This window comes from Chrysochloris asiatica, unplaced genomic scaffold, assembly GCF_000296735.1.
Source record: "Chrysochloris asiatica unplaced genomic scaffold, ChrAsi1.0 scaffold00303, whole genome shotgun sequence".
Classification (NCBI taxonomy): domain Eukaryota; kingdom Metazoa; phylum Chordata; class Mammalia; order Afrosoricida; family Chrysochloridae; genus Chrysochloris; species Chrysochloris asiatica.
The window spans coordinates 720,965-726,918 of NW_006408821.1; positions in this window are offsets into that span (position 1 = coordinate 720,965).

Genomic DNA, 5,954 nt, shown 5'->3' on the forward strand with positions numbered 1-5,954 from the left:
GAGGACATGGAGAGAGGGAGCAGCTGAGGACTACAAACTCATGGAAAGAGAGGGAATGGGTGCTGGCGGCCCTTTGGTTGTTTAAATTATTATATATTATGGAGTGTTTCTGTGTACAACTCGCTCCCCTGCAAAACCAGCAGAAGCAGCTGCAGCAGCAGCAGCAGCAGCAGCAGCAACAACAACAACAAGAAAAACCCCGAGAGGAAATGGAAGCAAATACTGTGGAATGATGATGCATGGAGGAGAGTGTAATCATGGTAATGAAACGATGATGTTCTCCCATGTAAGCTATCACTCAGTTCACAATAAAAGCCTTAAAAAAAGGAAAAAATAACAACAAAAAAGGTTTATATGTTTGACTACTTTATGGATATTGGTTTCTCCTGCCTATTATTGTAAAATAGATATACATGTTTGATAAGAATATTAGGAATTATGAATACAGAGAGCTTGTAAAACCACCTTCAGCCTATAGTTGAGTGGATTTGCTAAAAGGAAAGTCGGATTTTTCCCGGAAAAAAATAGGGACTTTCTCTTTTATGCTGGGAACCTGGGACTCTACAATCGCAAGAAAACAAACTGCTCTTTATGTATATACATATATAAGTTTTACTAATTTTGCTTCTCTAGAAAACCCAGCCTAAGACAGTTGACTTCATGGAACTCTACTTTCTGGAATCGGATTTTCTCATACCCAAGTGCCTTGATTCCTGTTTTGATTCCTATTGATTTCTATTGCTGCTCTAGCAAAATTTCAAGAACTTATTTCTTAACACAATATGGATTTATTCCCTTTGTGTCTTAAAGGTCAGAGGTATGAAATGGGTTTTATGGGGCTACAATTAAGTATTGACATGACTGTATCCATTCCGGAAGCTCTAGAGGAGAGATAGATATCTTTTGTTTTCCAGAAATCCTGGTGTGGTGCTAAAAGATAAACTCTGAATTGCTAATCACAGGTTGGCAGTTCAAACCCATCAGCTGCTCCTTGGAAATGCTGTACAGGGTAGCTATGAGTCAGAACCGACTTGACAGAACTCAACAACAACAAAGAACCTACTCACGTTCCTTAAGTTGTGATCCTCAAGCATTAATTGCCTCACTCTGACCTCTGCTTTCATCGTCACATTTCTTTCACTGCCTCTCCTGCCACCTCTTCCATTCTTATACGGACTCTTGTGATTATATCAGGTAATCTAAAATAATCTCATCTCAGAAGCCTTAATTTTTTAATATCTGCAACATTCTTTTTGCCGTGTATAGTAATGTATTCAGGAGTTCTAAAGATTTGGATGTGAAAATCTTTGGGGAGTGCTTCTGCTTACCACAGTTACTTATAACAGATATACACTCAGAGTAGTTTTTTTAAAAGGAGGAGAATTTAATAAGGAGCTATATGTGCAATGTAGAGGAACCAAGGACAAGAAATGTTAAATTTAATAAAGGGATAATAAACACAGTTTTAAAGCTAGTAGGCCACAAGACCTGTCAGTTCTTTCTCTCACTGAGAGGTGATGGGGTGTCTGATCTCCATTTCTCTTTGTGAATCTGCTTCCTTATTTGTAAATGGTGATTTGGATTTTCCATGTGCTTTAGAAATGACTTTCTATCCCTGCTGAGTTCATGTACTTTCTAAATTCAAGTTTTGATGAATTTTCTCTTGGTTCCAATTCTATAGTTTCAAGTGATAAAATCTTACTGTCTTAGATTGAATTACTTGTCTATCCTCAGGCCGTAAGGTAAACACTGCAAAAGGAATGACTTTTGTGTAAGTGGCATGGAACATAGGTTGAGCTAGTATACCAAAATGGTTTGACTTCACTTAAATTGCACCAGGCTAGTCAAGAAGTATTGCTGCAAAGTAATCTTGCTATATGATGTTGGGTTGGCTCCAACTCATAGAACAGACCCAAAAAGAACCAAACACTGCCTGGTCTGGCACTATCCTCACAATTGTTACTATGTTTGAATCCATTGTTGTAGCTACTGTGTCAAACTGCCTCATTGGGGGGCTTCCTTTTTTCACTGACCTCTTCCTTTAACGAGCATGATGTCCTTCTCCGTGGGCTTGTGCCTCCTGATTACATGTCCAAAGTACATGAGATGAAGTTTTGCCATCTTTGCTTCTAAGGAGCATTCTGAGTGCACTTCTTCCAAGACAAATTTATTTGTTGTTTTGGCAGTCATGACACTCTCACTATTCTTCTCCAATAGTATACTTCTTCTTTGGTCTTCCTTATTCATTTTCTGCTTTCACATGCAAATGAAGCAATTGAAATGATCATGGCTTGTGTCCAGTGCACCTTAGTCCTCAAAGTGACATCTTTGCTCTCTAACACTTCAAAGAGGTCTTTTGCAGGATATTTGACGAATGCAATAGATATTTTGACTTCTTGACTGCTTCTTCTAGGAGCATTGATTGTGTATCCAAGTAAAACAAACTCCTTGATAACATTCATCTTTTTTCCATTTATCATGATGTTGCTTATTGGTCCAGTTGTAAGGATTTTTATTATCTTTACATTGAGCTGTAATTCATGCTCTTCATCAGTGAGTGCTTCAGTCGCACTTTGCTTTAAGTAACAAGGCTACATGTCATCTGCACATTATAATTTTGTTAATGAGTCTCCATCCAATTCTAATGCTAAGTTCTTCATATAGCTTGAATCGACAGTTTATTTGCACAGCATACAGATTTCTGCACACCTTTTCTGAATTTAAACCAAGCAGTATCCCTTATTCTGTTCAAATGACTGCCTCTTATGTAGAAGTTCTGCATGTGCACAATTAAGTGCTTTGGAATTTCCATTCTTCACATTGTTTTCCATAGTTTGTTATGATCTCCACAGTTGAATGCCTTTGCATAGTCAATAAACACAATTAAACATCTTTCTGGTATCCTTTGCCTTCAATCAAGATCCAGTTGATGTTAGAAATTATATCCTTTTTGTTCCATGTACTCTTTTGAATCCAACTTGAATTTCTGACAGCTTCCTGTCAATGTGCTGCTGAAACCATTCTTGAATTATCTTCAACAAAGCTTTACTTGCATGTCATATCAATGATATTGTTAGATAATTTCTGCTTTCTGTAGGGCCATCTTTCTTTGGAATGGGTACAAATATGGATCTTTTCCTGTCAATTGTCCAGGAGCTGTCTTCAAAATTGCTTGATATAGACTAGTGAGTGCCTTGGATGATGTAGCAATTTGTTGAAACATTTCAATCAGTATTCCATGAATTCCTTGAGGTTTGTTAACTGCTAATGCCCTCATTGCAGCTTGGACAACTTCCTTCAATACTATTGATTCTTGATCATATGCTACATCCTGAAATAGTTGAATATTGACTAGTTCTTTTTATGTACAGTGACTCTGTGTATTCCTTCTATTTTTAAATGCTTCCTGCATCATTCAACTTTTTACCCACTGAATCCTTTAATATTTCAACTTGAGGTTTAAATATTTTCATCAGTTCTTTCAACTTGAGAAATTCTGAACATGTTCTTCCATTTTGGTTTTTAACTCCAGGTTTTTGTACATTTCTTTATAATACTTTACTTTGTCTTCTCGAACTGTCCTTTGAGATTTTCTGTTCCTCTTTGTAACTACCTCAAATTTTCCATTTGCTTTGGCTACTCTACATTCAAGAGCTAATTTCAGAGTCACATCTGACATCCACTTTGGTCTTGTTTTTTTCCTGTCTTTTTAATGATTGGTGTTCTTTGCTTTGTTCATGTTTGGTGTTCTTGATGCCATCCCACAACTTGCCTGGTCTTTGGTCATTAGTGTTGAATTAATCAAATCTGCTGTTCAGCTGGTCTCTAAATCCAGGTGGGAATTAGCCTCTGCCCTTGTTTTGATTGATGATATGGAGCTTCTCCATTGCTTCTTCCCACAGATATAGGTCATTTGATTCCTGTACATTCCATTTGTTTCATTAGTAATATATATATATTTAAGTTTTTATTGTGAATTGTGTGTTAGTTTACATGGGTGAATACCAGCTTTACATTCATCCTATCGTACTTTGGTTCATTGCAATGATTACAATCCCCTGCATGCATCATCAAACAACTAAAGGGTACACCCCACAAGCCTATTCCCTAGCTGTCAGCACACAGTCCCTCTCCCTACCTAAGTCTAGAGTTCCCAGCCGCTCCATCTCTCCATGTCATCGTCTCTGCCTCCATTACTGGCGTCACTGCTTCTCTGGATAGGGTCCCACACCCTGCTCTTCTCTCTTGATGGTCCCAGGGACCTCTGCTCCTGGACTGCAAAATCAACCATTCTTCTCCTTTTGTTACCAAATGTCTACCTTTACCTTTCCAACACTCACACTCAGTCCTGATAGCAATCATTTACTAGTGAACCATAGAGTCTTATCACCATCTCCTTTCATCAGCCCCATCCAAACAAGTTGAAAACCACTCAGTGGAGATTCTACATTTCCCTGCACACTGTGGAACTAAGTTCCCTATTGAAAGCTTGTAAGCCAGTCACTTCTTGCCTTTGTAGTACCCACATTTTTGGTTAGCTAATGTCTAAATTGCTCATCCCTGTCGACCCTGTGTACCAAAGGGGTGGGAATGATCCTCGCTGTAAATATTTGTTCCCTCCTTTGACCTACTGCAACCACAAGCATAGGTGAAGTTCATCAGATTGTAGCAGATTACTGTTTTTGTCCTCATCTTTCTTCTTTTAGTTGAGTTCTGATCATCCGGCCATTGAAGCCAGGACAAGTGGATACTATCTGCAAGTACGGGTGTTCTTGCGCATCTCCCCTCACTTCATATCAGCTGGACACTTCACACTCCACTCTATTCCTCTGTGGCCATGTCCCTGTCCCTGGGGCCAGGAGTCCCCAGGACTCATCATATTGCTGGCCAACCAGGTCTCCATCATATAACATGGATGAACCACGAGGACATTATGCTGAGTGAAATCAGTCAGTCACTAAAGGAGAAATACTGCATAAGACCATTATTGTAAAAGATTTTATAAACTACCCACACTAAAAGTGTTTTAAAAAATTAAATTATTTGTTGGTTACCAGGGTGTATGGGTAGGGGAGATGAGAAGGAGGGGAAGGTGGAACACAGCTTAGGGAACAGACACAAAATAGTTTGGTGTGGGGAGGAGACGGTGGGAAATACACAAGAAGGGGCAGGGGAATGGAAGAACAAGGTAAATGGGAGAACAGTTAGGCAGGTTTGCATGGGTTAAGTGAGACAGAGGTAAATAATGTTATATGCACAACCTTGGAACAACAGGTCTGGAATACAGGGATTGAGGCATGAAGTTTGAATGGGTAAAAGTGGGGAAATAATGTTAAGATGCTTGGTTGTCTTTTGAATCATGGTTTCCTTATCTGCTATTGTAAAATAAACACTTGAAGGTGAGAAAAAGGAATAGCTAGAAATATCATCATATAAAACTTGTAAGTCCATCTTCAGCCTATAACTGATTGTTGTTGTTGTTGTTGTCAGGTGCCATCGAGTCGGAACTGACTCATAGCAACCTCATACACAGCAGAATGAAAGAATGTCCAATCCTGGGCCAACCTCACTACCGCTGCCACACTTGACGCTATCAATGATGCCACCTGGCCAATCCAACTCGTTGGGGGTCTTCCTCTTTTTCTCTGACCCTCAATCTTACCCAACATGACATCCTTCTCCAGTGACTGTTCCCTCCGGACAATATGTCCAAAGTATGAGAGACGAAGTTTAGCCATCTTGGCTTCCAAGGAGCACTCTGGCTATGCTTCTTCCAAAACAGATCTATTGGGTCTTTTGGCAGTCCATGGCACTTTTAGTATTCTCCTCCAACACCACAACTCAAAGGCATCACTTCTTCTACGATCTTCCTTATTCACTGTCCAGCTTTCGCATCCATATGAGGTTATTGAAAATATCATGGCTTGGGTCAGGCGCACCTTAGTCCTCAAGCT